Here is a 15061-nt window from a genome sequence, read left to right as displayed (position 1 = left end):
CTCGTGTCAGCGGTCAAGGTAATGGCTTTTTATTATCGTGAAGGGCAGCTCAGCGTGGGGTAGTCTTAAGGTTGCTCGTCCATCTCAGGTCTGAAGATACAAAGACAGACGGAGAGAGAGGGAGGGAGAGGGGGAGAGAGAGAAGAGCTAGCCCAAAGTTTAAGTGGACGTTTGCTGTTATTATGTGAAGGCTGTGGATGAGCGTGGATGTGCCTGACAGTGAACAGCAGGGTGCTCCTCTGTGGTTCTCTGGAGAAAAAAAGTGATTTTCATGGATGCATTATTGGATGAAATTAACCTTATTAACCAGATGTGGGGAAAAAAAAAAAAGAAGAAGAAGCTACGTTTCTATTTGAAAAACCAAAAACAAAAAAGCTAGGAGCTGTTTCTATTTCCGTGTTCGATTGTGAAAGCTATCTGTCTGCGTGTGTGTTGGCTCTAACTGCCTGCCTCGGGGATGACAGGGCTTGAAATGCCATGATAGTGTACTGAAAGCTCAGGCAGCTGTACATGCTGCATGATGTCTTCAGAATAGAGCTTTTTAGACAAAACAATATAGAACAGAACATCATTTTGTCTAAAGTTCATTCATCAAAAGAAGCTGCATATTTTGAAAAGGGTAAAAGCCCCACACAATCCCTGTCAGGGAAGCGCAAAGGCTAGATACTATAGATTACTTTAATCCCCTGCCAGATATAAAAAGGATAATTACATATTTGTGGTGGAGGCTGTGTGGTGGAAAAAAAAATCAATACAGCCTTTTTTTTTTGTATGACACTTCATTAGTGTGGAAAAATCTTGGTGCTGAGAAGAACTGTGCTGCAATTAAATGGTTCTGCTACCTTAGACTTTGTAATGGCTCTATATTATTATCCAGTTTATTTGAAATAGTGGTTGCACTCGTGGAGTAATTGGAAACCATTGATTATGTACTTTTATGTCTACACTCTTGCACATCATTATGGAGAGAAGCAATAGTTAGTTAGCCTCTCTAATGAAGCACTAATTGCACTAAGTAGGTTAAGATGTTAGTCAAACTGCACTCAGCTGAAATTGCAGCACAAAGACTTCCAATTAATCCGCGCTCTTTGACTAGCAGATGTTGTTTTGGACTGCACATCTTTCACAGTTTTGTTTTCGCCTGCCGTCTGCCGCGGAAACGGGAATTGCATTTGTATCGGTTCATCGGCAGGAGATGAAATTGATTGGATGGGGGAGGGTTAAGCGGACGAGGAAAATCTAAGGTGATGGAATATAAAGTGGCCATTTAGCGGCGGCTTTCAAGGGGAGGACCATTTGCGACGTCGGTTTCCGCTTGATAATGTCAACGGTGTATCACCGGCTGGTAATTGTGCAGCCACTTCTGTTAACTCATGCCGCTGTGTTAACATTTATTTAAGGGATGTGAGGCCCTTGCACTTAGCTTAGCCCCTGACATAACTGCAGTGTGCCTGGCTGTAAAGCAAAGGAATGCATGTATGGATGTAATAGAGAGTAGAAAATGGGATAATATAGTTTGTCATTTTTACAGAATACGACAATCTGAGGTGAACAGATAGACAGGTTGAGATGACAGAATAAACAAGTGATGCCTTGAAGAGAGACTTTTGGATTTCTAAAAGAAATTAAAAGCAGACAGTATCGTACTTGCAGTCAACAACTCTCTTGGTATCTTTATTTAGTATAAATCCAGCTTATATGGAGGTTGTAGCTAATATCTACGTCCAGAGGGACCAAACCTGAAGGGAATTTCTACAATTGTAGAAACTAAAATCTCAAAAATATGACTACGACTTATACAAACATTATCTTATGATGTCATAAATAATGATTTGCTTCTTATTTATTGAAGTAGGTAGTGCTTTTCCTCTTCAGGAGACAACAGAGTCTGCTGATATTGTCATCCTTTTTATGCTGCTTTACTTTTGAGACTACAGATTAAATGACTGATTATCCTTTTAAAAACACCTCTGCCTATATACTGCTGTGACACTAAAATATATTTTTATGAGGACCATTGCAACTTTAACTCCATTATGACTACATAAAACAAACCCTTCCCTTCACACATATCAGCTCCCTCAGTGAAGATGTGCTAAAAACACCTGTAGACAAATTTAGGTGAACAACAATTTTCTTGCTGTCATTTTTGAACATTTTGAAAGTTGGCTCACGTCTCCCATTTCGAAGACAATTTGGTCAATTTATTCTGTCATGTAAAATTTTTACTTCATGGAAACAGGAAGTCATGAAAGTTGTGATCAGCCCAAAAAAATGAAAAATAAAATAAATAAAAAAAACACGAAATGTATAAACTTAAAAACGCCTCGGTGAGAATTATGACGCTATTGTGAAAAAAGAAAACTTTTATTTGTAATTTTCTTTCTCCCGTTGAATAGCCAATCATACATATTTTGCCAAAATGCTTTGTTTGAACTGATATCAGTCGTAGAAAAAATTGTTGCAGTTCCTTGAGTTCAAATCACTCTGGTCATCTTAAAAAAAAGATAAGCATAAATTATAAAATGTCAACGATAATTATGTAGTAATTAGCAGAGGTCCTATTACATTACATTAGAAGGTATTTTGTAGGAAAAAATTATTTATGTTTATTTTTCTATTTATCTTCTTCTTTTGCATATCCTGTATATTTAATTTGAATGAGAACCCAATTTTTATTAACACACTGGCTAAAAATCTCCTCGATTCACATTTTGTTGCCTGAAAATGTGACAAATTGTCCATTTGTGTAGACGAAGTACCACGTTGAGCTATTTCTCTTTTTACTAAATTCATTAAGGAATACGTCACTCTGTCGCTGCACGGTGGTAGTTCGGACCGTGGATCCACGCGGACTGCCCGCACCCACATCACGGTCCTGTGTAAGAAGGGAGCGACGCTCACAGTGCACTCCTGGCAATCAGTCAGCTCGCCACCCACCACTATGCGCCATCCGAGATGTGAAGAGCAGCGCCGGCGCTGGTTACGGCTTAAACCCGGCAGCGGCACGAGGACTTTACGCCTTTGATCTTTATTCTTTCAGAGGGCTCAAATGCTCTCACTATTGTACGCTTGGAGGACACTTCAGCCTCCACTACACAGGAAGGAGAAAAAAAAAAAAAATCTTAAAATGCTCTCTGCTTGTTAAAGACGCAGAATGATTCAAGTTAAAAACAGGAATTAAAATTCACAGTTTTGTCGCTGGGTTTAATGAGAGCCATCTGTTGAACGGTGGCGTAAATTGGTGTATTAAACGTGAGGTGGAGACCTCTATCAGGACCTCTTATTAAGAAAAGCTTGTTCTTGGTGGGATTTTAAGAAATCTCCTGGTTTTATATGGCTGTCAGGGGAGAGGGTCAAACCCCTGTAAGCTGTCATTGCACATGAAAGGATTAATGTCATCTTATAAGAAGGGAGGGAAAAGCCGTCTTACAGTTATTTATTCTGTTTCATTCACATTCTGCCTGCTCTGTGAAAGAAAAGGGCTAATGTCAGGTCTAATTTGTAGCCCTTTAAATTCCAGACAGAGATTCTTTACATATCTCTGGAGCTCATGGCTCCTCTCCGCGCGGCCCCTCTCCTCCTCTTCTACTGGGATTCCTCTAAAACCCCACCAATTTACTATCTGAAGGAAAGTGAAGATTTACATGAGTTTTTACTTGAATGGCTCCAACTCCAGCTTCATGCACTAAACACTCACAGTGTAATTACCATTCGTGGATCTCGCTCTGTGATACCTCTCTCCCTCTCCTCTGCACCTAGGCCAATTGAAGGGGAGAGAAAAGGAAAATACTTATTCCCCAATGCTGATTCTTAGTGCTCCTTGTTCAGGATGTGTAATTGGATCTGTGTTTTCGACTCCCTGCTAATAAGCAGCTTACTTTGGCTCCCTCTAGACTTGACCCACCACATTTTTGTTTTATGAATTTTACAAGGGGATTTTAATAGATGCTTTAGGCAATGCAAAACATAGGCTTGAAGGGGGAGGCATAATGTGTGAGCCTCGGCACAGAGTACGCCTGAGTGGCTGCTTATCATTGTGGACAGGTCTCATAACTTTCATTAAGACTGATGTGAGACAAAAGGGAATGTGAGAAAGGAGGGACATGAGAGAATATTAACCTGTGCTCATGTAACTAACCATAATTGTTTTGCATCCAGCTTCTCCTCAGGCAGCGGCCCTCATTATCTTTACCCGTACATGACGGCACAGCTGATTTTTAGTAGCAGGGCTTGTTAGAGAAGATTGGAGGTCAGGGCGAACTGTAATCTGCCTTCCGTTATTTTTATGGTAAAATCCGACGGCCAGGGGTCGAAGTGATGTATCCGTGTATTTTACGCACATAAGACCTCATTTCCTTTCATTTTGCATCAGTGTAACTACTCTGCCTTGTGAAAGTATCCCTGCCCTTTGAACTTTTTTTCACAATTTGTCACATTGGAGCATCAAACTTCACTGTATTTCCGATTAGTTACTTGAGGTTATACACGTCAGACCTTTAAAGTGCTGCATAATAGCGTAGTAGGAAAATGCTGCATGATTTTCAAAATATTTTCCAAATATATAACTGAAAGTGTAGCGTTCATGTGTTTTTTTTATTCACAGCCCACGAGTCAATATTTTGGAAGACCAACTTTCCTTCTGAAAAACACCTGCAAGGCTTTTGATGTATACCCATACACTTTACGCATAGATTTACACAGACTCATTTTGTAGTCTTCTTTGCAGAATAAACATAATTTTTGTAGTCACGGTTTCCTAAATAGATTTACTGACTGGGTGACGTATGAAAATGTTTGATCAAAACCATGGCAGCTCTGCCTGGATGCTTATCGTCACTGGAAGGTGAACCTCTAAATCAGTTCCAAGGTTTTTTGCACCTTCAAGCAAGTATATTTTAAGCATTGTCTTGTAATTTACTGCATCCACTGCATCAAAACTTCCATCTCCCAGGTCAAAAAAACATTCCTGCCACCACCAGGTTTCATTGTGAGGGTCGTGCACTTAAAGGGCTCAGCATGGTTGGACCAAAGTTAGACGGTCGACGCATGGTCACGTTGTTTTGGGACGTTTGTTTTTTGGATAGCCCTTTCCAAGTCCACAAGTCACTTAAGCTACTTAATGCTTGGAAATAAATACATGTAGGTCAGGTTGTTTTGTAAGGTTTACAGCAGAATAGTAAACACTACTGACCATGCCAGGCTCGTCCAGGTTGCCATTCTCACAAGGACCGTCACTGTTTAAAGCTTTAGTGATGATCGCTGTTTAATATTCTCAAATTAAGATTTTTTTTTAATTTGTTTCCTCATGTTTTCTGTCTACTGATGAAAATAAGTTTTAAGAAAAATCTCCAAAATGCAAAGCAGAGCAGACTTTTAAATGTACTTTATCATCCCTTTTTCGAATACAGAAGACCGCTTTTATTCCATTCCTCATTTGGCAAAGACAGAATGACAGTGTCGCCCAGAAAGGGTCACCGAAATGAAAGGGATGGAAATAAAAGGAGTAGGAGAGGAGTGCTGACCCGTAGCCTGCCCACAGCTTCTTCAATCATTAAAATACTTCCAGAAACCACGGATGATCCTCTAATTCATTATAGCTCATACTGTCTAAGTGATTTTTATCATGCCTGTCTACATCTCAACATTAAACCAGTTCATTTGTCCTAAAAGGGAAGACAAAATTAAAGAACAGCTCTACAGATGAACGGGAGAGGTGCAGTCCTGGAGGTGAATATTCAGCGGCGATGAGGCTTTCCTCAAAGTACTAACTAAGACGGTCTGTTGGGTATAAGAACACTAATGACCAACGCCATCACCTATCTTGACATGAATCCCAAAGATAACAAGGAGAGGTGGGAATAGGTGTAGTCTCATAAGAATCTACCAAACGCGCCTTCCTTCATCACAAAACTAACGTGGCATAGAACTTTTAAAAACCCGTCTCGGCTTTTGTTTCCTCCTCCCATCTCGCTCTCCTTTCTATCTCCGTCTTCTGGTTGGTAATTCTCCCCATCTGGAGGATGTTTGAGAGAAACAAAGAAACAATAAAAGGAAGTTGGGAGAGGGGGTGTCAGGCTGTCAGTAATCTGACAGCTATGGTAACTACCCTCTAATCCAGACGGCTCCAGCCACGCTCCGGCCTGACACCCGCGCCTCTGACTGACAGCTGAAGACCGGGCACATTCCACAGGCAGAAGTGACATCCAGTCTATTAAGGCAGACAAGCACAAAGCAGAGATTTGCCCTGACTGCCTGGTACTGAAGCCTACTATGCGGCTGCGAAGGGGAGGGTGGGGGGTGATTGGAGAGGTCCTGGAGAAGGTGTCAGACTCAAGCTCAGATGATAACCATATTGTAATGATGCTGCTGGACAATGAAGTGCCATGATTGCCCATGCTGACAGCGGAAGTTTATGTCTGGATAACCCTCCCTCCCTCCTTTCTGCATTCGCAGGCAGCTCACAACACACACATGCAGTCTCCAGGTCCCAACTGCCAGTCAAAAAGCCCGGCCGCGAACGGGTGCACTTCTTATTCCAGCATAAGAGCGCACCGAGCGGTGATCTCAAATGGACTGACCCGAGGCATGCTGCGCTGACAGGGAGAGCGGTATAATTGTTGTTTATCTTCTTCCTCTTTAGATGTCTCTTTGAGCATAAAGAGACTTCTCAGCGTCCATTTGTTGCTACAGAGCAGCCACCGTTTGGTTTTCTTCACCAGCCAAACGGTGCCGGGGAAAAGCATACATGATTGCATTTTGGAGACTGTCGCGATGGCAGAGAAGTATGTAATTGGTTTCACTTAAGGTTAATTATTTGCGCTGGCAGGTCACATTGTTGTAAGGCGTTCATTAGGATACACATCCAACACACGGAGCAAATGAGACGAAAGAGTCTCAAAAGCAAGCCGTTTCGTAATGATGCTCTCAGCAGCCTATATAATGGAACAAGTTTACGTAAATTAGACCACAAAGCTGTCTCTGCTTGTATTTGAATCCTCCAGATAATTAGAAGAGCTTAAATATATGTACTCTGCTTTATATTGAAACAGTGCTTCATACATAAAACATTTCCCTCCCACTTTCCTGTGTCTAACGCCTGTGTTTTCAGCTTTATTTTATTTTATTTTTTGCATGATGCCTGATGGTTTAAGACGTAGATGATTTGATTTCCTCTGTTTCTACGATGTAGTTTGCAATGCCAATGCATGGTGGGAGATTTAAACGAGGAGGAAAAGATGAGCCAGAATAAGGGATTTTCCTGTGACTGCTCCGAATATGAAGTAAATCTCTCAAACAGCCAAACTCCTAAGATTTCTGCAATAGAAATCATATTAAATGGATGAAACGCGCACACGCATGCACACACGCACACACGGCCCATATCGTCTCACCCTTAGCACGACATTCAAATAAGTCTCAGGGATTTTTTTTTTTTTTCTGGTCCCAAGCGAGTTCACCAAAGGTGGCATTTCCCGTCTCCTTTTCAACCAAAGCCTGCTCGTCTTCCATCTTACTTAGCTCTTCTTGATGGAGGCTCAGGGTGCACGCCTTTCTAAGTGACAGGGAGTTAAGTATACATTCACACCATCCTTCGACTCCTAGTTAAGTTGACAGAGAGGTTTTGCTACTTGGCAGTCAACGTGAAGCTCATTTGCACTTCAATCAGACCAATGATAAAGGAAAGGGCTATTTTTGGATTGTATTGAGAATTATAAAAATTCAGGTTGTTAGCTGAATTTTGATTGCTTTGAAGTAATAATTATATATTGAGTCAATGTTTTATTGACAATCCCCACTTACTTTGTGTATGTAAGAGGGAAGTAATGATTTGGAAATGTATTATGATTATTATATAAATATTTGTAGCAGTTATCAATATGTTTGTGGGTTTGTTCAAATGTGTTGAGGAAAACATATTCTTACATGCTGTCTTTACAGTAGTTCATTCACAGTTTTCTTGCAGCAAAATGATTTTTAGCAGTAATATTACTAGCAATAGCTGTAATAAAGGTCTTCTCATCAATGCACACACAAGGTTTTGTGGATTCTTTCATGAATAATGACCCTCATGTGCACCTCANAGGAAGATGAAAACTACATGTGAACTCTATAAGTAATTACGTTACTTTTAAATATTTATCTAAGCTGGATTTTCTTTACGTGTATCAGATTAAAGAAGGCCAACTGGATATGAATGCCACACCTTTCAGATTTTTTTTTTTATTTTAATGTAGATGAACAATTTATAAAACTACATTTTTCCTTCCACTTCATAATTATGCGCTACTGTGTTGGCCTATCACTTGAAAACTAAATGCAGTCGATTGAAGTTTGTGGTGGACCAAATGTGAAAACTGTTTAGAGTATGAATACTTTGCTAGGCTGTGCGCATAACAGAAATCCTTCTGCAGTGAAAAGTATTCGTCGACTTACAATATCAAACAGTAACATAATTTCCCCAATCATTTAATTTAACACATCTATTGTCTACAGCGGTCATCTCTGGAGGCGTCTGTACAATAACTGAATGTGCACGATCGTTTAACCAGCTCAATAGTTAAAGCAACAGCTAGCAATTTTGCAATCTGCCGCTGTGATGAGCAATCAAATCAACACGTATTAAGTTATGAGCATCTCTAAATCAAATGCACACCTTTTAAATGAATGCGGTTATGAAAGCCTGTGCTGAAATTAAATGCCATTCTCCAGAAAACAAAGCCCAAAGCGCTGTGACAGTTTTGACACAGACAATGCCTTTAGTGACAGGAATAACAAATTAATTGGAACCGTAACACATTCTCTCCAAAGGTGAGGTAAACACACCTGACTGTATATTTTTCACCATCAGTTAAATCTCAATTGCATCTAAAAATAAACCCCAAGACGTTGAACAGTTTAATGGATTTTGACGTCTCTGCATTATGCTGTCACTCCGGTATAAATGAATCATAACTTTGCTCTGCACCCGAGGAATTACCATGCATTTTGAGAGAATGCATTGTGCGCCAAGCTGTGAATTATGATGCGAGATCAAAATAAATGTGTAATGACTTTGGAGATGCCCAGAATAATTTATTGGGTGGAGGTGGTTCCATATTGAAAAAGGGGGAGCCTAAGTGGGCTACAGAAGGCCCGCGCACTGACACTGCCCTGAATGTGTGCGAAGTCTTGAAATGTCAGCGGCAGATTGCCAAAGAATCAAGCCTGTTTACTGAAGCTTGGTAAATGAGGGCTTTATTTGAGATGCAACGGTATTCAATTATGTGGTTATTTATTGATCAGAAACAATGTATGTCTTTCCGCGGCATGGAAAGATGAATTCAGAGGATAATAGGATGGTGTCAGTGCAATTGGCTGATGAAGGATTGCATTTGATCTTGGTGGGGATTTTAGAATGGAAGCATAATATTCAAGTGTCTGAAGAAAGACGATACGTGTATTTTCCACCCAAGTTTCCAGCGAACACTAAGCCAATCAGGATTTAAAATACACTACAAAAAATGGGTATAGCAACAATAAGCTGGTCCAGTGGGAAATCTGCTGAAATCAATGTTTTGATTGTGATTGGTAAAAATGTTTTATGCTTATTTACTTTGTTGTTCTTTCATAACAGTGACCATTATAAAATGTCAAGCAAAGTATAATAATAATAATAATAATAATAATAATAATAATAATAATAATGATAATAAAACTTCTACAAAACATTTGAAGCCCTGGTAAAGATGTGTTAAAAACTGTAAAATAAAATAATTGGCAAATTTCCTGCTTTTTTTTATTTCACTGACCTTAAATCTGGGAAAATGTTGGTATTTATTTTCTTGCTGTCTTTGGCATGTCAAAATCAAAACACATCTGCTTTATTTGAAACTTACATTCTCTTGTCTTTCCCATTTTGAAGGATGCCCATGAGAAAAAAGTTCTTTGTCACAGAATATTTAAAATTCAGCAAAATGTTTTACTTGGCAAAGTCAAGTATTACTAAGTCAAAGTTTCTCAACACTCTTATCAACTCAAAATAAAGTTTTTGTAAAAAATATTAGTCATTTTTTTCTTCTTCACATTTTTAGGAGTATGACTAATTTTTGTGGCAAGTCTATCATTTGGTTTTAAACTTATTAAGACCAGAACGTAATGTTGCTTTTTGAGACGTATTGGCCTATTTCATGTTGTCATGTCATTTCATGTTTGGGATTTTCTTTGTTTTAAATGCCTTATGACATTTAGGACTAGGCATGACTTCTGAAACTGAACCAAAAAATGTGGCTCGTCACAGCTGCTTCACGATGAGAAACTAAATTTTTAAACAAGGTCAGGTTGGTTAGGATTGCATTTTTCCCTAAATGAAATCATAATTTGGAACCTGCTTTTGAAATTATGTCTGATTATCTTTGTTTGATATTTTGATATTTCTGATGATCTGAAACATTACTATACGACAAAAAAAGAAAACAAAAGATCTCTCTGAGGGAGCAGATATAGTTTACTAGCACTCTACATATTTCTTGTTGAAGCTACATTTAGCACTTTTTTTCTCTCTCTCTGTGTATGTGTGGAGATCTCTCTTGGTACTCAGGCGTCCCTCCCATAGTCCAAAACATGCCTGCATATTTGTGTCTCCATGTTGCCCTGTAATGACCAGCTGTATTCAGCCTCATGCTGACTGATCATTATAGACAGTCAAAGCCCCATACAAACCAGCAAGTCTCAAGATATTTTTGCCTGTCCAGCCACCTATTAATCCGGGGTCAGGTCGCGGAGGGGTCTGAGCAGAGGAGTCCAGACTTCCCTCTCCCCAATCACGTGGACCAGCTCTACCAGGGGAATCCCGAGGTTTTCCCAGGCCACCTGTGAAACATATTCTTGGGTCTTCTTCTGGGTTTCCCCTAGTGGAACGTGACTCACCAAGGAGGCGTCCAGGAAGCAACATTCCTAACCAAATGTCTGAATCCCTTCAACTGGCTCCTCTCGATGTGGAGGAGTAGTGGCTCTACTCTGAGTTCCTCCTGGATGACCGAATTTCTCACCCTGTCTCTGAAAGGAAACTTATTTTAGCTGCTCGCATAGCTCGTCTCATTCCTTCACTCACTAGCCATTAATTGTATTATTATTAACAATATATATATATATTTTTATCATGTTCATGCTTGTCATGGTTGAAACCTTTAATTGGGAAAATTTACCAGAAATTATTTACGTAACGGGATTTGATGTTATGAGAAAACTAATTATGTTCCAAATACTACTCTTAACAGTGCGAAAAAAGAAAAAAAGAAAAAAGAAACTCCCCTAAAAACACATTCATTTAACACCTCCAGGTTGTGATGGCCCTTCTCGACTGCCTTTGCCTCGGGGCTTTCCTGGAGCTTCTTGTAGAATAAAGTGTAAAACTTTACATCTCCTGCCCCGTTAGCTCATTTACAGGGCTCAGCTGAAGTGTGCTGGGCTGTGTGATGCACCAGCGCACTCACTTTACATTCCCACTGTAAACACTGTCTATTATATTATTCACAACAGCGTCCTCCAGAGAGACGGATCCCGCCGAGGGCCCCCCTCTGAATATGGAACAGCGGTTATTGTGCTCATACCTGCCGCCCCATATCAGTGTGGCCCGCAGTGGCCCTTAGCTGGTTCTCGTTCAGATCTCTTTAGCCGGGCTGCGGGGTAATCCCTGGGCAGCCGGGGGGCTTCTCTGTTGTCTCCTGGTTGTTTTCTGTGTAGTTCATAAATTATAGATGGGCCATGTCGAGGGCCATCATGCTGCCTGATCCCTGTCTGTGCTGACAGCTGTATGATGCGCACTGAGTGCAGCAGATTGGGAGCTCAGAGTTTCATCAATAAATATCACTCTGACCCTCACACTTGGCCTCGTGTCAGCGGTCAAGGTAATGGCTTTTTATTATCGTGAAGGGCAGCTCAGCGTGGGGTAGTCTTAAGGTTGCTCGTCCATCTCAGGTCTGAAGATACAAAGACAGACGGAGAGAGAGGGAGGGAGAGGGGGAGAGAGAGAAGAGCTAGCCCAAAGTTTAAGTGGACGTTTGCTGTTATTATGTGAAGGCTGTGGATGAGCGTGGATGTGCCTGACAGTGAACAGCAGGGTGCTCCTCTGTGGTTCTCTGGAGAAAAAAAGTGATTTTCATGGATGCATTATTGGATGAAATTAACCTTATTAACCAGATGTGGGGAAAAAAAAAAAAGAAGAAGAAGCTACGTTTCTATTTGAAAAACCAAAAACAAAAAAGCTAGGAGCTGTTTCTATTTCCGTGTTCGATTGTGAAAGCTATCTGTCTGCGTGTGTGTTGGCTCTAACTGCCTGCCTCGGGGATGACAGGGCTTGAAATGCCATGATAGTGTACTGAAAGCTCAGGCAGCTGTACATGCTGCATGATGTCTTCAGAATAGAGCTTTTTAGACAAAACAATATAGAACAGAACATCATTTTGTCTAAAGTTCATTCATCAAAAGAAGCTGCATATTTTGAAAAGGGTAAAAGCCCCACACAATCCCTGTCAGGGAAGCGCAAAGGCTAGATACTATAGATTACTTTAATCCCCTGCCAGATATAAAAAGGATAATTACATATTTGTGGTGGAGGCTGTGTGGTGGAAAAAAAAATCAATACAGCCTTTTTTTTTTGTATGACACTTCATTAGTGTGGAAAAATCTTGGTGCTGAGAAGAACTGTGCTGCAATTAAATGGTTCTGCTACCTTAGACTTTGTAATGGCTCTATATTATTATCCAGTTTATTTGAAATAGTGGTTGCACTCGTGGAGTAATTGGAAACCATTGATTATGTACTTTTATGTCTACACTCTTGCACATCATTATGGAGAGAAGCAATAGTTAGTTAGCCTCTCTAATGAAGCACTAATTGCACTAAGTAGGTTAAGATGTTAGTCAAACTGCACTCAGCTGAAATTGCAGCACAAAGACTTCCAATTAATCCGCGCTCTTTGACTAGCAGATGTTGTTTTGGACTGCACATCTTTCACAGTTTTGTTTTCGCCTGCCGTCTGCCGCGGAAACGGGAATTGCATTTGTATCGGTTCATCGGCAGGAGATGAAATTGATTGGATGGGGGAGGGTTAAGCGGACGAGGAAAATCTAAGGTGATGGAATATAAAGTGGCCATTTAGCGGCGGCTTTCAAGGGGAGGACCATTTGCGACGTCGGTTTCCGCTTGATAATGTCAACGGTGTATCACCGGCTGGTAATTGTGCAGCCACTTCTGTTAACTCATGCCGCTGTGTTAACATTTATTTAAGGGATGTGAGGCCCTTGCACTTAGCTTAGCCCCTGACATAACTGCAGTGTGCCTGGCTGTAAAGCAAAGGAATGCATGTATGGATGTAATAGAGAGTAGAAAATGGGATAATATAGTTTGTCATTTTTACAGAATACGACAATCTGAGGTGAACAGATAGACAGGTTGAGATGACAGAATAAACAAGTGATGCCTTGAAGAGAGACTTTTGGATTTCTAAAAGAAATTAAAAGCAGACAGTATCGTACTTGCAGTCAACAACTCTCTTGGTATCTTTATTTAGTATAAATCCAGCTTATATGGAGGTTGTAGCTAATATCTACGTCCAGAGGGACCAAACCTGAAGGGAATTTCTACAATTGTAGAAACTAAAATCTCAAAAATATGACTACGACTTATACAAACATTATCTTATGATGTCATAAATAATGATTTGCTTCTTATTTATTGAAGTAGGTAGTGCTTTTCCTCTTCAGGAGACAACAGAGTCTGCTGATATTGTCATCCTTTTTATGCTGCTTTACTTTTGAGACTACAGATTAAATGACTGATTATCCTTTTAAAAACACCTCTGCCTATATACTGCTGTGACACTAAAATATATTTTTATGAGGACCATTGCAACTTTAACTCCATTATGACTACATAAAACAAACCCTTCCCTTCACACATATCAGCTCCCTCAGTGAAGATGTGCTAAAAACACCTGTAGACAAATTTAGGTGAACAACAATTTTCTTGCTGTCATTTTTGAACATTTTGAAAGTTGGCTCACGTCTCCCATTTCGAAGACAATTTGGTCAATTTATTCTGTCATGTAAAATTTTTACTTCATGGAAACAGGAAGTCATGAAAGTTGTGATCAGCCCAAAAAAATGAAAAATAAAATAAATAAAAAAAACACGAAATGTATAAACTTAAAAACGCCTCGGTGAGAATTATGACGCTATTGTGAAAAAAGAAAACTTTTATTTGTAATTTTCTTTCTCCCGTTGAATAGCCAATCATACATATTTTGCCAAAATGCTTTGTTTGAACTGATATCAGTCGTAGAAAAAATTGTTGCAGTTCCTTGAGTTCAAATCACTCTGGTCATCTTAAAAAAAAGATAAGCATAAATTATAAAATGTCAACGATAATTATGTAGTAATTAGCAGAGGTCCTATTACATTACATTAGAAGGTATTTTGTAGGAAAAAATTATTTATGTTTATTTTTCTATTTATCTTCTTCTTTTGCATATCCTGTATATTTAATTTGAATGAGAACCCAATTTTTATTAACACACTGGCTAAAAATCTCCTCGATTCACATTTTGTTGCCTGAAAATGTGACAAATTGTCCATTTGTGTAGACGAAGTACCACGTTGAGCTATTTCTCTTTTTACTAAATTCATTAAGGAATACGTCACTCTGTCGCTGCACGGTGGTAGTTCGGACCGTGGATCCACGCGGACTGCCCGCACCCACATCACGGTCCTGTGTAAGAAGGGAGCGACGCTCACAGTGCACTCCTGGCAATCAGTCAGCTCGCCACCCACCACTATGCGCCATCCGAGATGTGAAGAGCAGCGCCGGCGCTGGTTACGGCTTAAACCCGGCAGCGGCACGAGGACTTTACGCCTTTGATCTTTATTCTTTCAGAGGGCTCAAATGCTCTCACTATTGTACGCTTGGAGGACACTTCAGCCTCCACTACACAGGAAGGAGAAAAAAAAAAAAAATCTTAAAATGCTCTCTGCTTGTTAAAGACGCAGAATGATTCAAGTTAAAAACAGGAATTAAAATTCAC

The 15061-nt window shown here is 40.0% G+C and overlaps 1 long non-coding RNA gene across 2 annotated transcripts in view; it reads left to right on the top strand.

Annotated features, from left to right (window-relative positions):
• The window catches only part of LOC103134312 (uncharacterized), a 112065-nt gene that overhangs the window by 45297 nt on the left and 51707 nt on the right, over window positions 1-15061 (top strand). The window contains exon 4 of one of the 2 annotated variants that reach the window (XR_001661439.1): window positions 6457-7068. The exons of the other annotated variant lie outside the window; for it this stretch is intronic. This is a non-coding gene — a long non-coding RNA (uncharacterized LOC103134312). Of the gene's footprint in view, window positions 1-6456; window positions 7069-15061 lie in introns of those variants that run through there. 2 annotated transcript variants of the gene reach the window in all.

This window comes from Poecilia formosa, unplaced genomic scaffold, assembly GCF_000485575.1.
Source record: "Poecilia formosa unplaced genomic scaffold, Poecilia_formosa-5.1.2 Scaffold16, whole genome shotgun sequence".
Lineage (NCBI taxonomy): Eukaryota > Metazoa > Chordata > Actinopteri > Cyprinodontiformes > Poeciliidae > Poecilia > Poecilia formosa.
This window is presented reverse-complemented; position numbering and strand designations above follow the sequence as displayed.